Genomic DNA, 17,275 nt, shown 5'->3' on the forward strand with positions numbered 1-17,275 from the left:
TATGATGATGATGATACATAAAAAATATACATAAAAGATCCAGAAATTGGATCTTTGACCAGGATGCCAATCCAGACAAAGCATCCATTAACAATGCTTATTATTCTGTTTGATACTCCCCAATTCAAGATCAACTATTCAAGGCCCCTTGAGACATTCACTGGAAGTGGCAGTTCAGGGTCTTAAGCAGATGTCAGCCCCATCACCAGATATGCGACCCTTTCTACAAAGTACAAGGCAGCTTCCTATATTCCTCTATGTAGAAAGAGCCCCACGGGTTCTGGCAGGCAGCAATTAATTGCCATTAAATGTTATTTCTGTGTAAGTGGTTCCCTGTTTCTAGTCCCACTGAAACTCCATCAGATTTCCTACTGGAAAACAACCTGCACACTGTGGGTTTTGGTCAGGTTGCATAGCCTTGGCCTATGTATTATATAGCATGAGCAGATGCCCCTCAGCTGCTGGTACCTTTTACAGGCATCCCAGCTCTTCTTCAGCCCTTCTCCATTATAATCATGCTGCCTGCATTCATTTAGAGCCAGATTTAAAAATTCACTTCAACTTTAATACATCTTGAGCTATTTTGTCCTGTCTTGTCTAATGTAATCAACAGGCGTTGGTCTTTTATCATTGTCACTTCATCTCCAATGCACAGGGAATGCTCAGTAAACAGGATTCTGGAAACGGGTTTATTACATGTCACCTCTGACTCTGACTTCATATAAGGCAAAGAAACAATAAAACATCTGGGGTTGTTTTATTACTTACTCAAAAATGTGTCAAAATAACAATTTTCTTCATATTTTCCCCTTGATTTACAGACTGATCTCAGTTCATATAAGCACTGTTTAGAGCCACAACTCCTTACGTTATAAGAAAGCAGTGTTCATGTTTGGTGATTACACTCTACCTACATCAATCACATATGGCAAGATATGTTCCATCTTGAGTGCTGAAGTCTACTGTTACTTCAACAGGAAATGGAAGCATAGTCTCTACTTTATGAAGTTTAGGCAAACTTATATGCAAGGGTTGTTGCTATTGCTGGGGTCAGTGCTGTTGGAGTAGGCACTCATTGGCCTTTGGAATATTTGCTGTAAGTGCCTCAGTGTGAACCCTTGACGTAAGATTAGCAGTTGACCAACATAAAATAGTGTGGATTTGTATTATGGTTGGAATATCAAGAAGTAATTTGCTACTGTTTATCCTGGGATGCTTAAGACACACAGAACTTACTAATAATACTCCTTTAATGTGGAGGGGCACAAACATTAGGCCTCATAACATTTCATTCATGCTACCCCAGTTCTCTGACACAAGATGTAGCCAATCCGAATAATTTATGCCTTTTCAGCATATTGAAATAAGGGGAATACTTTACTGTTATTCAGATTACTGAAATGGCCTCAATAAGGTAACAGAGATTTTTATATATTTCTACGCAGTGCTATTTTTCTAGAAAAAGAGGTGCTACAACTCATCATGAATGCCTCTCTTGTTCTCTTATAATGACAATGGCACCCACCTGAGAGGTGCCAGAACTGAGTTCTGGCGAGTTCCAGCTGGAAAAAAAGTCCTGCTAGTGCAAACCGACATTTCAGGTAAGTGATTGAATCCCTCTGTCAAAATTGTCTGGAGGTGACCTGAGCCTGGGGTTTTTTTTGAGGGGGTGACAAGGGAACAAACAGGCTTAGGATCATGATCTCCTCAACTCATGCCTGACACACATACCCAAATTCCACATTTCTGGCCCATCACTGACAGAGAGGCAAGTACCAGCATCCTGTTCCCCTAGGCTGCCCTTCCAGTGGATATTGGATTTTCCCCCAAGCTTGTTAAAATGCTGGAGTAGACATATTTGCCAAGAACAGGAGGCCAACAATATTTCTAAAGCAAATGAAGGGGAATTGAGAAACGAATGACATTACTGGAGCTGGCTGAACTACCAAAATAATCATCATTATTGCTACACTTCCTCTCTAATATAGTTGTGGAACGCTAATGATGTGCACTCAAGTTTATGAAAGTACCTTCAAGTGGCTCTTATAACTTCCCTTTATCGAAGATGCTGGTCAATACTTTAGAGTTCCTCTGAGCTTACGCATTCTGATCAAACTACAGAGCAAAAAAGATAAAATTCCTTGGCTAATTACATGCCTGAAGGCGCATTAACAATGCAAGTGTCAGTGCTGTGCTAGAAACTCATTTTACATTTCTAGCCAAGCACCGGTAGCAAAGCTTTGAATGTGACAAAGTGGGAAAGAGTAATATTTGTTTCAGTAGCTTTTCTGCAGAGATAGTGGAGAAAGCCAGGCACCTACAAAGCAGTATTTCACATGGTAAGAAGGAAGCCACACAAAAAAAGAAGAAAAAAGAAGTGTTAATCTGGTCATCATGGCTGGATAGCAGGAGAGCAAAACATAATCTTAAATAGGTGGTAGAAAATAAATAAATGAATAACCAAAGGGAGGGGGAAATCTGAGCTAGTTGGCAGGATTAAATGTTGATACCTTTTCTGATTTCAGTATTTCAATTAATTTGTAAATATTTTAATCCCTTTCATAAATCCACTTTCCTAAAGCATATTTGCTCCCCCCCAAAAAAAAAAACACCTTTTGGGAAATGTCTGCCTTCTTTCTTTGGTTTTCATCTTGGATTTCAGGAATTCACCAGGACCACATTTCAAAGTGGAATGTGTGTACTAGAAGTCATTCATCTTCACACCCTGCACTGCAGTGAAGGGTACAAGGTGGCCCAAGGCCTACATTTTAAAAATGAAACAAATGATGCATTGAACGTGGGGTTGCAAATGACTAGAGGAGTGATAATAGGACATGATGACCTGCTGTCCTCCTCCAGGAACATTATATATAATAAAATGGCTGTCTCATGTGTCTGTGAAAGATCCTTGTATTTCATGATCACATATAGAGAAAGGACTAGCAATAATATTTATTTATTTATTTATTTAATCCTATTTATCTATCTCTTGCTATAAAATGCTACCTTGATTTGATTTTTGATGACCTCATGAAATATTTTATTTCATTCTAATGTCTTCCACTGTAATTATACTAATTTGATTGGTCCATGCTAAAAAATTCAAGGAAACCTTGGTATTTCTGAGGCTTCATGCTGTTTTCTGTGCTCACTCATACTTCAAATATAATGGCAACCACCACCCACTAATCTAGGGAATTCATTTCAGACTCATTCAAGGTATCACAAAGTCCAGCATCTCTAAATAGTTTCCAAAGTCATCCAGGTGTCAAATTCAGCATAATATTCTACCAATCATCTTATGTGCTGACTGTCTTTTGAATAAAGTGTATATATATATATATATATATATATGAACATAATTTGAATAGAACTGAACATACCATTCAAATGGATGAAGATACATACTAATGGATTGTATTAAAGGACTCCCAACTCCCATCAGCTCCAACCATCATGGTCAATAGTTGGGGATGATGGATCCTGCAGTCCAACAGTGTCTGGAGGGCCAGGGTGGATAAAGTGAGGATAAAGTAAGGCTGAGGGAGTACAGCTTCAAGATAGGTCCATAGCTCATCTGCAGTAAGTTCCAGGTTCAATCTATGGCATATCCAAGTAGGGTTGGGACAGACCCATGCCCAAAATCTTGAAGAGACCCTGAATATCTGTGTAGACAATACTGAGCTAGATGGACCAAGAAAGCATCTTTCTATGTGCTGTACAATTCTAAGCAGTCTCTCTAGGCAGGTTATATAAAATATGTTTATTTTTCTATATATTATCCACTGATTTTTAATACCAACTATCCAAATAAAAATGCTTTTTAAAAAATCTGTAGCATTTTTATATTGATGATAAATATCCAAACCATGCAGAATCCCTCAACATTCCAGAATGTTTTTTTTCCGTGCAAAGGATTATGAAGTTAACTCGGAGATATATTACACACCTGTGTGAACTGCTGTGTTGATACATTTTTGCCAATTTGCATACTGTTAATGTTTTCAGCTTCAGAACACAAAGTCTTCTTTATTATAAATGATGGCAATATTCTGCTGACTGCAAAACTAAAGGAGACTATGATTGAACACTGCAATTGGCACTTCTTGCTTCTTCTTTATTTTAAACTTGCTTATATACATATATCTGAGTGTTTTTGCAATTAGCAGGGAAAGAATGGTAATATGAGCTATTAACATTCCTGAACCTTGCTAAGACCTTGTCTGCGACAAAATATTTTTCGCTTTCTTCATTTTTTTTCTAAAGAAGATAAATAAATAAATAAATAAATAAATAAGGAGTTTCAATAACACAATCATGGAGCAAAAAGCCCAACTGAATCATCTTTGCCATCCAGTACACTGCATAATGTTCCACTTCAGATATAAAGATATTTTCAAATTCATTATTGCAATATATTTCTTCATGTTAATATCAGTGTCCCTCCCTTTTGTAAGTCAATAGCAAGGTCAGCCTAAGAACAAGAGCATTGCTGGATCATACCAAAATTCTGTCTAGTCCATCATTTTATTTCCAAACTATCTGTGTCTCTCCTGATGTTTTCCCCTTCCATGTGGTGGTCAGAGGCTTGCTCTGAATGGTATGTGGAGCTACAACCCTTGATCCAACTAACTTAATACATCAGCCTCCTGCAATGTGGTACTCTCCAGATTTTTTGGAATACAACTCCTATTTCCCCCTGACCACTGGTCATGCTGATTGGGGATGATGGGGGGAGTGGGATCCAACAACATCTGGAGGCCACCAAGTTGGGGAAAGCTGGTCTATAGTGACCAACAGCAGTCCTTCAGGGTTTCAAGAGAGACTTTCCCAGCCTTAGCTAGAGATGCCAGAATCTGTAGGGACTTTTGCTCTAAAACTAAGTTATGGCCCTTTCATGCAGTGCAAACTCAGATGAGTTGTTGAATTATTATTATTTTAAAAATCAAAAACAGAAGGAGCATATACTAGGCATAGTTCTCACCTCAACCTGTGTTTTGGATGTACCAGTTTAGACAGCCACAAGGATCTCACTTGATTAAATGCTAATCTACAGCCCTCATACCTGAAAAAAACCTTCAAATAGAGATGTAAGGAAAAGAATATTAAATTAGACATATTAGTTTTATATATTGTAGGAACAGTGTGTGTTTTGGGAACAGGAGTGCCAACTTAGTCCCGTGACCATGGGTGCCCAGTGCCCTGGGTGCCATGCACCGTGCATGGCCCTGGCACTGAAATTTGTAGGCAACAAAGGCACTGCCAACATGCATCTGGATTTTCCCAGACATTTTCACTAATTTCCACACAGACACTGCTGCGAGCTGTAGTATCCAGTCTGGGAAATTCCAGACGTATGGCAACCCTATGCCCAGCGCCTTCATGGGGAATTTTGTGGGTGCTTGGGCACCCAGGGCCCCAGGGAGTTGGCACCTATGTTTGGAAGGAAGGGGAATAACATTAAATCATGTGTGAATCCCACTTGCAGCTTTCCCCATTCTGTAGCCCTTGAGAAACTTTTAACTACAATTGTAATCATGCCCAGCCAGCATGGCCACATGGTCAGGGATGATGCCAGTAAAATAAAACATTTTAAGGATACCAAGTGGGGAAGGCTCTTTAACCCAAAGATGCCATGAAGGAAGGAAAGGTTATGAAATGTCTTAACAAACTCAGCCACTGGAGGGAAGAGTAAACACCTAATATCTGCTGTGTAATTAAAATTGCAATGTGAAATGTATAGCTTATTATAGGGGATATTGTGTGTCTGGATTATTGTGGATTATTCTAAAATTTCACAATAATTAAACTCCCCCCCCCCAAGGATAGAATATTTATTTTCTTCATCATATTTTCTACTTATATTTCCTCCAATAGGTCCATTTGTGAAACCTATAGTGTTTTTCTCTTCTGTTTAGTTATCCTCTGCAAAGGATTGTCTGATCTGATTATTCCCCCCCCCCTTTGCTATAGAACCATCATCTGCTTGCATTTACAGTGTGCATAAAATGAATTGGATGTCCTAGAAAGAAAATAAATTTACAAGGTGCTATAAAAACTCACCACTCTTCATGACAGGATTATATTGCACCTCTCTCAGCTTTTAACTGCATGAGAGCTTTTCATATGGATTGCAGATCAAATAATCAGATTTATACCCGCAAAGAGTTAAATTGTCAGCTATCTCTCTAAAGACTGCTTCCCATACCGGTTATTCTGACAGTGATAGAATAGTAATCTGGGAAAGGCTGCTGCAATGGTTGGATGGTGACTGAGGATACTTGGGTTTACTTTGGTTATGAAATCAACGGGTAACCTTTGGGCTAGTCGGTGTCTAAGTTTAGCCTATCTAACAAAGGGATTGTGAGCTATGGCATATCTGTCCTCTAACCCACCTGAAACCAGCTTGCACCACTGGCAGATACTATGCCAGCAGATGATGCCATCATTCCTGTTGTAAATAAAACACCAAAATTGGACTGTCCCCATGTTCCTGCTCCACTCAGGGAGGCAACCACTGGGTTCTAGGCATGTTTGCAAGGAGACATGTACCCCATGCACCCTACAACTTCAAAACTGTGTGCACAAACTCTATCTCTTTCTCCCTCTCTTGCATTTGTTTTGGATACAGGAGATCCAATGTGCTGAATAGTTGCCCCTTTCATTCTGATAGGGAAAATGTATCAGCATTAATTAACTTTGTGAAAATCTGTGGAATGGTCTCCAAAATTTGACATTTCTGCCCTCCAGATAACAAAAGAGTGTCAGAGAATGGTCATCAAGTTGCAACATGCACCGTAATGCTCAAGTGCTCGTAAGTGGCAAGAAGTGGCAAGTGGGTGAAACACCTTTGAATTTTACCAACCTCTGCCTTACTCACAATAGCCAATTAGTCATCAGTTATCTGATGGGCATGTGTGACGTTTGAACATCTTACATGTGGGTTTTAGATGTTGGCAGCAACTGTTTGTGCTCCAGCTTTAGTCCTCTGAAATTCATGCCAGATGGCAATTGAGCCACTGAACACTGAAAGAGGTAGAGAAATATATTTATCTGATGCAAATGTTTGCTCATTATGTATTTATGGCCTGTGTTTGAGCTGCTTCTTGTTTCTGCCACACAAGGATGATCAAGGTCCAAAACTGCATTTCTGAGTGCCATCAGTATTCTTATTCTGTGAACTGTTTCTTCTGCTTTAGAAAATACTCTGAAAATATAATGTCATTAGGAAAGGTTGCTAGGTTTATTAACACTGTTAAGACTAACATTAGTGCTAGATTATTTCTGTAATGTACACTTGGAGTTTTCTTCTTTCCTCCTCATTCCCAAGCCTTTTCCTTTTGTGTGATGTCTTTAGACTGCAAGCCTGATGGTTTTAAACATGAGTCATGAAGATATATCCCTTTGTAATTCTGAAAATCTGACTGCCAAGGCCAAGAGTCTCTTTATAGTAATGATGTACTGAAAAACAGGTAATTTCTATATACTGTATATTTCATGCCTCTCTATTCAGGGCCAGATTAACAAGAATTAAATTAAAAACTAATCCAATGGAGGTTTGAAGCATTCCACTAAACTTTACTGCATCCTAATTTGCAAAAGTGGTTAAAATACTTTGATATGTGTTATAATAGATTTAACAGTGTAAAATGTCCAAACCAACAAGTAGCCTGGGAAAAAAATATATAGAATATTTTAATATAAAATGTGGGGAAGAAGCTTAAATGATTCACAAAAAATCAAGGCATTTAACAGTTGTCAAACAAGTGAGTGTGAAGACTTTGGTAATACCTTTCAATATGTGTACAAATGTGGACCTAAAAGGTCCCCAACCTTTTTGATCCTGTGGGCATATCTGCAAAATGGATAAACTATGTGGAGCATCACACACAAACACCACAACCAAGCACACACCACAACCTATGTTTTTGGCTATGACATCACCCTGCTTTCAAGCCTAATTTCAGCATGAAGGGAGGGGAAATTGTGGGTACCAAGGTCCTTGCTAAGTATGGACATGCTCACAGGCACCAGTAAGCAATGGTAGTAATGGTGGCCTAATACTGTAATGCTCATTTAACTGGAACTTGGAACACAGGAAGTTATTGCAGTACTAGCCGTCAAGCAAAGACTGCCACTAGCAGACCTGGTATACAATCTGAGTAGGGGAGAGCTTACGGAGATCAGTTCCAAAAGCAATTTCAGAGAAATGATATGGTTTTGATCAGGTATTGTTTCTTCAGAAGGCCTTAGTGCTGATATTTAAAACATTCTAAAAGTTATTCTGACCCTGCAACTAACCAGATACACCTGTATATGATTAAAGGGCAGAGGGAGGGGATAATATGGACATGATATTTACATCAACTTTAAAGAATCCAGGGCTCTCAGATAACAGGCCATTATGCTTAAAATAATTTGTATTTGCCCAAGTGAAGTCTGTGCAGTTTTATTTTTTTATTAATAGTAAGATCTTTGACTAGAAGTAGAATTATGGAGTTAGAAGGGGCCCCAAGGGCAATCTAGTCCAATCCCTTGCAATGCAGGAAACAAAACATCTCACCAAAGTTTATTAACCCCAGGGCCAGAAAAAGACATTGTGCCACCTGATGTAGATGCCACCAGCCCTCTGTCCAGTTTACTCCTCTCCCAGCCCATAGCTTTCTAGCCCCCATTGCTTTGCTGCTGCAGATGCTGGCCATGCATCGGACTGTGGCTGATCCTGTCATCTTTCTTACTTTGAGGAAGGGTGGACAACATGGCCCAAGCAATTTCCCGTGCTGTCAAAAAATTGCTACCATAGCTAGAAAGTACAGAGGAGTGCAAAGCAATTGGGGCAGGAAGATGAGCAAACAAGCCATGGCAACAGCACAGATCAAGGGAAGTAATAGTGCCACTGTATTCTGCTCTGGTCAGACCTCACCTGGAGTACTGTGTCCAGTTCTGGGCACCACAGTTCAAGAAGGACACTGACAAACTGGAACGTGTCCAGAGGAGGGCAACCAAAATGGTCAAAGGCCTGGAAACAATGCCTTATGAGGAACGGCTAAGGGAGCTGGGCATGTTTAGCCTGGAGAAGAGGAGGTTAAGGGGTGATATGATAGCCATGTTCAAATATATAAAAGGATGTCACATAGAGGAGGGAGAAAGGTTGTTTTCTGCTGCTCCAGAGAAGCGGACACGGAGCAATGGCTCCAAACTACAAGAAAGAAGATTCTACCTAAACATTAGGAAGAACTTCCTGACAGTAAGAGCTGTTTGACAGTGGAATTTGCTGCCAAGGAGTGTGGTGGAGTCTCCTTCTTTGGAGGTCTTTAAGCAGAGGCTTGACAACCATATGTCAGGAGTGCTCTGATGGTGTTTCCTGCTTGGCAGGGGGTTGGACTCGATGGCCCTTGTGGTCTCTTCCAACTCTATGATTCTATGATTGTAAGAGGGATTGTTCCTGGAAACCATATACAAACTTGGTGGCTTGGTGGGTAGAAATGGCTGGGTAGTCTATTAGAACAAGCAAGAAGCAGGCACAGGGAGCACAAATTTGCCTGCTGCCTGAGACAATGACTTCATTTTGCCAGACGATAGAGATGGCCCATTAAAGAATTTATGAAAAATAATTTTTAAGGAAATACTTGGAAAAAAATAACATTTTAACCTAAGAAAAGGAGCGTAAGAGTTACTTTTAACTTTGTCCATGTGGTAAAATTTCATCAGATGAACACTGCAGCCGTCTGATAATCCATAGAGGCTCAGACACCACCGACAGAAGTTGGCACATTTTTATTGGAGAACACTTCAACGTAATCCCAGTCATCACATTTCTTTTCTAGACACATCTCATTTGTTCACCACCTAGTAAATGTTTAGATTCTCAAACCAAAGAGAACAACCACAACGCTGTAAATACTGCAACCTGTTTTTGTGCACTTGAAAAATAACTTTTCGGCATTTTGTTACATTTCCAGATTGCTGGAGCTTACATTATGTTATATTGCAGCATGTGGCACACCAAAGTCTCATGGCATAGCTAAACAAGATGTTAGAGAAAGTGGTGCAAAATGCTTTCAGTTTTAGGGAAGGGAGCATATGTTCAAATGGCTGTGCAATTTGTATCCATTGACTGTGTAGTAAAACAATTTAGGCTGGAGGAAATACTAGGATTAACCTGCAAGATAGTGTATGGAATTGGCCATATCCCTAGGATTTCAAAGATCCCAAAGGATTTCATGAATTTTGGGAGGACAGCAAGGTAGCCATTTAAGAAAGTAATTAACTTAATGACTTAAACCTGCAAAATATGAGAAATGCTAGGGTTGTGTTGAATGCCCATGGCTTTTTGGTACAAATTGTTGCACTGGTTCAGAAGACCTGAGTGTTCCATGAATGCTTTGCTCATCTTGTTTTTTGACCTGCTCAATGGGCCTTGTGCCTGAAGCAAGCCCTTGGGGATCCTGTCATCTTCCATTCTGTGGACATGACCAAGTCAGTGTTGATGTCATTGAGACAGGAGTGCAAACATGCTGGGAACATGGGCTTGGAAGAGCACATCTTTGTTTGAGAGTTCAGAGCATACCGTATGAGAGGCAGACCTTTTGCTTACATCTCTAAATAAAGTAGCATGCACACAATAGGCGTCCTGTGTGTAGGGAAATGTGCTGATCTGCTAAGAGGGAGCCAACCCAAAATGGGCAGGGTTGCACCATCCTGAAGGAATCAAGTTCATAGCTTGAGCATCTTCCTAGACTTGTTGCTGTCTGTGAAAGCATAAGTGGCAACTTCCATTTATATGACACCTTCTATCTGGCTGTTTGGATATCTGAATCTTTGTTGTGTATAGCTAGATTTGTGTACTAATTCATCATGTTTGGATAAGTGAGGTTTTGTATAAAAAGCATTTGGATAGTGTATAGTAATCCTATCTAATATAGCTGAACTGGCTGAACTGTGTTTCTGGGCCCAACACAAATGCTAGCTTTGACCTGTTAGAGATGTGGCTGATTCCTTCGATTTATATCTTTATTTTTAAACAACCACCACCACCACCACCATCACAACAACAACAACTTAACTGTTTTCCTTACATTTTAATGGAAAGGTTTTATTGTATAAAATGTTCCTGGGGTGTAGGTTGATGTGTTATTGAACTTTATTACTTGGTTGTTTTATTGTGAGTTTTAATGAATTGCTGTAGTTTCAGAAAAAAGAATTGCATATTGTGGTTATTGTCGTAAGACTCTATGTGGAGCCCAGAGTCAGGAAAGGTAGCTTAGAAATACCAAAAAATAAAAAAATAAATTCAACAAATACTTTATTACAAGACAAAAACCCAAAGCCTAGATGTATCCATAGGGAAGCATTCCAGCTGATTACTAAGATGTGAGTCAGTTTCAGAACAAATCCAACTGCAAATTTACTTTATTCTTAGAAAATATATATTTAACTGAATTACCTTCCATTCCTAGCTATACACCATAAGCTCAGTTTGTTAATGTTTATCATCCCTAAAGTCCTCCCTCCCAAAAAAGTTGAAAGTTTTTTATAGCTGCATGGTGCCCCCCAAACACTCATCTGCTGCTGTGCATAGTCTCTCTAGCCACTGAAATGCCCCAAATCAATGTGCTTAATTCTATTTATTTCTTCACTGGGGAAACAGTTTCTATGGTTGGACATCACTGGAAAGTGTATTACACAAATGTATGTCTCTCCTCAATTTCATCCTATTAGCTTCCATCTATTCTCTGATTTATGGCTACTTCGGTATATAAATGAAATTGTTGTGAAAATACTTGTACATGTTAAACTGCATCCTGTCATCCATCACTGCTGCAAGAGAAGAGCTATAAATACCTCTTTTGTTAGATGCCACCCAGAAATGCTGCTTATCTGTGTAAAAATAAACTCAGCAAGCAGCTGTAATTTCTTTCACTGCACTGCATCGAACACAAATGCTCACTTGACCCTTCACAACAGGTAACTTTAAAATGGCATAAAATTCAATGTAGCGAGAAGCCAAACAAGTACAATGGTGAAAGCAAATGACCTGCTAAACATAGAGGCATCCAATGCTTTGGGGCAGACGGGAGATCATTGGTCAGATATGTGCAGAGATGCTCACTTCTTGTTGCTTGCTATACCTGAGTTGTTGTCAAAGAAATTTCCAGCATTGTCAGTTTTCATCCAGTAGTGAGAGGCCATGTGTTGTCCTCAGGTGTATCTGTCCACCAATGTACTAGAGGACTAAATATTTTATAATACCGTATAGACAGGATTATACTTCATGTACTAGGACTATGAAGCTTGTTATTTTCCTAAAGTTACTCAACTTACCATTTCCCCTTCCACCAATTCCCATTTCAAGTAAACACCTGAAGGCCTATGTAAGTGCACTGGTTTGTAACACAAGAAAAGCTTATAATCACAGATTTACAAATAAATTTGTTGCAGGGAGGGGAGACTTCAACAAATTCTCCTAGTTAGCTTCAAGCACATGTTGAGTATGTGATCCTATGGCATGTCAAAAAAATTCAATATCTAAGCAATGTCTTTCTTTGCTGTCTTGGTATGTCTAATGCAGGGCAGATCAGAAGTTCTGTGATGTTCATCTTGTAGCTCAGTTGGCAGAGCATGAGACTCTTAATCTTAGGGTTGTGGGTTCGAGCCCCATGTTGGGCAAAATATTCCTGCATTGCAGGGAGTTGGACTAGATGACTCTCGTGGTCCCTTCCAACTCTACAGTTCCATGATTCACTGGTTATTTTTAAAGCTTGAAGAATCCAGGGTGAAATGTAACAAAATTTTATGTGTATGGAGTCCACTCTAGAAGCTTTGCCCTATGAACAACTTTTATTCTTCTATTCATTATTTACAACGGAGAACAGCATTTACCATGGCAAATCTGCAAGTCTCCAAAAATAATAAAAATCATCTCATGGCACAGACATTTCTGACACTTACTTCTAGACAGGCTGCAGTATTCAGAGTTCTTGTTCTGTGCATTGTTTATTTTTGAGCCACTTGATAAGACAGAAGAGGCAGACAGGCTCTTTGATCACTGCAGCCTTCCAGCTGGGCAGGAAGCATTTAATCAGCTCCTTCTACCATAGCAGCATGTAGCCAGTTGGGGAGTGGCAAGCCAGGTTTTCCTCCATACAGCCCTAATTTAAAGTATCAGAGTAGTCTTTCAAGCACTTTCAACCCCTACAGAATATACCAACCCTTCACTTGACTTTTAACTGTGAGCTTCCACTTTTTCTGGAAAAGATCCCCAAAGTCCTGGTTATGCATAAGTGGAAATATGCACTGCTGTTACCTGGCTATCCCCTAAATCCAGAGTCCTGTGCTAGCCTGTGATCTTCCAAATGCTGTTGGACTAAATCTTCCATCATCCCCGACCATTGGCCATGATGTCTGCAGTTGAAGGCATTCAGAACCCAAAACACCTGGAGGATAAATGGTTAGCTATCTCTGCTAAGCAAATACTCCAGGTTAGAACAAGTACGAAGCACTTTGCACTTATTATGTTTATGTTTTTGTTTACTACCAGTCATGCACCAGCTGGTATCAGGGTGGGTTACAAAACTAAAAAGGGTAAAACAGATTACAAATATAGGTTGGGCCCTGAAAACACACATCTCAGGTGTCAAAAACACCTTAGACTTTGTAAAACTACTCATTTGTCTTCCAAAAGATCTTCACAACAATGACTAATGAAATAGCCTGTGACTCAAAATGAGCAGCACAATTTATATTTGAGATTCCATTTCCCTATTTGCCTTTGTATATATACTGCCTCTCAATCACTCTCATTCCAAGGTACATTTAAGTCAGTTTTTGCACTCAATGCTTAACGCTGGCAGCATATCATAGATCTGCTAACTTGAAAGAGTTAACAAGTTCAGGCATAGTTTGGAAGAGGTTCAGTTCAGTAGTATGAAGGGGCACCTGTCGACCACCCCAAAACCCAAAATTCTATTGCTCAAAATAAATTTTATGAGGAGGTAACGAAAGGGTGGATGGCATTATTGCAACTATGGCCTGAAAGCTACATTCCCTTTTAGACAACCTTACAGAGGCCACATGCCACAAGCACAGGTGAGCAGAGCAATAAATGTGAATGTTAACTTTTGCACAGTAGGTTAGCTTCTATATATGGCCCACATTCTTTCACTTGCCACTCAGTCCTCCATGTAGGCAATTAAGAAGCATTTTCAGAGTTCAAGGACACATTCCAGCCAAGCAAAATGAGGAGGGTGCAAAATAGGGCTGAGAGATGTGATTCAGGAGGGTGCATGGTCTGGGTAAAGCCCAGAGGGTCAGCTGGAGAAGTTCTCTTCTACTGTTTGAAGCAAAGGAGACTGTGTATCTCTAGGTATCATAAAGAACACTAGAAAACTAATAATCCCTTGAATCAGATACTTCACTGTGACCATACAAGGATGAGAAGCCCTAATTAGGGGCAATACCTGAGACCAAGTGCAGAAGATGAATAGAATAGAATAGAATAGAATAGAATAGAATAGAATAGAATAGAATAGAATAGAACAGAACAAACACTTTAGTTTATGTTATCCTGGGACAAATGAAAGGTGCCTGGCCATTCAACATTTTTCCCCAGTGGAAAAATACAAAGGTAAGAAAATAGCAAACCACATATTTCAGAATCTAATATTTTAGATTCTATCTACTTCACAAAAGAATGAAATTTTCCTGAGTCTGTATAGTGATTCTCTAAGCAAAAATCTCAAAAAATGAGAAAGTAAAGTTTAAAGTGTAGTTCAAAGAAATTATCACATATAATTGGTGGTTCAATGCTACATATGAGTTACACTTTGTAATACTTCCTTTGTCTTTGATTTCTGTTATCCTTACATCCCTAAATTTCACATAAAGAGCAATGTGAAAATGTCACTTACTTAAAAGCATCATCTATTGTGAACCATACTTTTATTCCAACACTTTTATTCCTTAATTTGTATAGAAAACTACCATTGTGAGAAATGTTGTCCTGTTTTAGCTCACCCATCCCACACATTTTTGGTTTTGAAGGTTCACTTAAGATGTTCTACAACACAGTCACTAGATGGGGTGGCAAGAGAAAATGTGAGGCTGAATCGGGCAGAAACTGCCTAGGGAGGATTGGCACTGCTGTGGAGGTTGCAAGCAGTTAGTTTTTCGGTGTCAAGACACCATCCTAGGCTCTGACTAGGAGGGGCCATCAGATTAGCAATATTAGATGCAGAGGAGCTGGAAACTGTCACCAATAACTCAAAGAAGTCCTACAGGTAGACGCTGTTGGAATGAAGTGGTTGTCCCTTGTCATTGCTGGGACATAGCTTTACAGGGATTTGAGATCTCATAGGACACAAGGCACCAATAACTGGAGAAAAACTCAAAACCACCTGGTTCCCTAGTGTGGTATTGTGTAGTGTTACAGAGTACAAAACACAATGCCTTTAAAAAAAATGTTTTTGAAGAGAAGTGCATTTCAAAATCTGATCAATATTTTTTGAGCTCCCTTGATGTTTTCCCCTCCCCTTTTCTCTCTCAACAGGAATGTGGACATGGGTCAGGTTCAAAACCAACATTCTGGATATGACCTAAGTTCAAAGGCGATATTTTAACGGCTGAATTGCAATAGCTAACAGAGACACGTTCTCATATGATGATTCAAAGGTACAAAACCTGACCCTCAATTCATGCTCTACAAATCCTCCATGCCCAACTTTAATCAACAAGCCTTTCTCGGTTCTTTCTCAGTTGTACATGCTGTTATTTTTATTTGAAAGAAACACATGCACATTTTACAGTTTCAGTCTCTCCATTATTTATTGTGTCTGTATTTATCTGCATGTTGCGTGCTATAGACTTCACCCCTAAATACATCATTTTAAAAGACAATTCTGTCATAATGACTATTTCATTATGTGTAATTCATCAATGTTTATAGTTATATTAAGCTATGAGAAAAGGTTTACTGGCTTTTTATCTTCATTATTGGCAGTAATAAGCTCTCACTTTACTGGAGAATGGAACAAAATATGGGATGAACAATGAGTGTATCTGCTAAAATATAATTCTTATTTGTTGTTTCTCTAATATTACTTTCCCAAACTACAAACAACATCAGTCACTGAAGACGAACTGCTGTGCAGTGATGGAAAATGTATGCTTGCCTTACAGTCATGTTTTTCTTCTCTTGCAAGATATCATTCATAATGGAAATTGTAAATCTTAACTACTGGTTTCAGAAAGTATGTCAAGAAACAAGTTCATGTTTTATGCCACGAGAAAAAGATTTGTGTAGTAAAAGAATTAAAGTAAGTGAAATATATATTATGCAGAGAACAAACGATATAGCAAAAGTAATGACCAGCTCACAGCTCAGGAACCATCTTGTGGCCCTTGAACTCTTCAAAATGTGGTTCTTAAGCAATACAATGAAATGAATAGATGCAATATATCTTGTGGACATTGAGTTAGAGGCGCAGTAGAATCATATTCCACTGATCTCCAGGGCATACATTATGAGAGAGGATCATTCATGTCATTTCCCCCCACCCTACATCAAGATAATTTCTGTGTAGGAAGAGCTGTGTGCAACATCATGTCTGTCATGCAGGGAACAAATTGTACCATTTACAGAAAATAGATGGATTGGAAACTTGGCTTCCACCATATTTATTGCATATACTGTAATAATTAGAGCAGTGCAAAAAAAAAAAAAACTTTTTTAAAAATAATAATGATGATGATAATTTATCAACCATTCTTTGGGTAGGTGGGGACAAATTAAAATCTTCCAAAAATCATTTCTGGGTGGGAAAAAGATATTTACTTCATTTGGGGTGGTTGAGAGTTCTCCCCCTTTCTTTCCTTGGCATTTAAACATTCGAATAAGCTCCATGCTACTCAATCAATGCAAGGCTCTCTGCACTTCTTGGAACGCCTTCTAGGGATGGTGAGAAATTCAGTTCATTTCACATTCAAAACCAAATGTATAAAATTCACACTTTCCAAAACAATACAAAAACTGAAACAGACATCCATGAACATTTGCACTAATCTGGCTTTGCAGTGTAGTTCTCCAATCAATGTTTCCCCAAATGCAGATATTAAGTAAAAATGTGTGTTAAAATGAATATATTAGTGGAGATAAAGATATAAAAATGCATTATATTAGGAGAAATTTATTGCAAGTGTTAAGTTGTGGGCAAACATATTGGACAACACAGCGATTCTTCCAAAGCAGCTCTTTATTTGTAAGCTGGAACAGAACTGA

General features: G+C 39.0%; 2 long non-coding RNA genes across 2 annotated transcripts in view; one reads left to right on the forward strand and one right to left on the reverse strand.

Moving 5' to 3' along the window:
* LOC307223483 overlaps positions 1-17,275 on the reverse strand; it is a 261,583-nt gene that overhangs the window by 161,506 nt on the left and 82,802 nt on the right. The window lies entirely within an intron of this gene.
* LOC307223836 lies at positions 14,540-15,798 on the forward strand. The gene is made up of 2 exons (XR_013842291.1): positions 14,540-14,626; positions 15,548-15,798. It is a non-coding gene; the product is annotated as an uncharacterized lncRNA (long non-coding RNA).

Source organism: Podarcis cretensis (genome assembly GCF_951804945.1).
Source record: "Podarcis cretensis genome assembly, chromosome: 9".
Classification (NCBI taxonomy): Eukaryota; Metazoa; Chordata; class Lepidosauria; order Squamata; family Lacertidae; genus Podarcis; species Podarcis cretensis.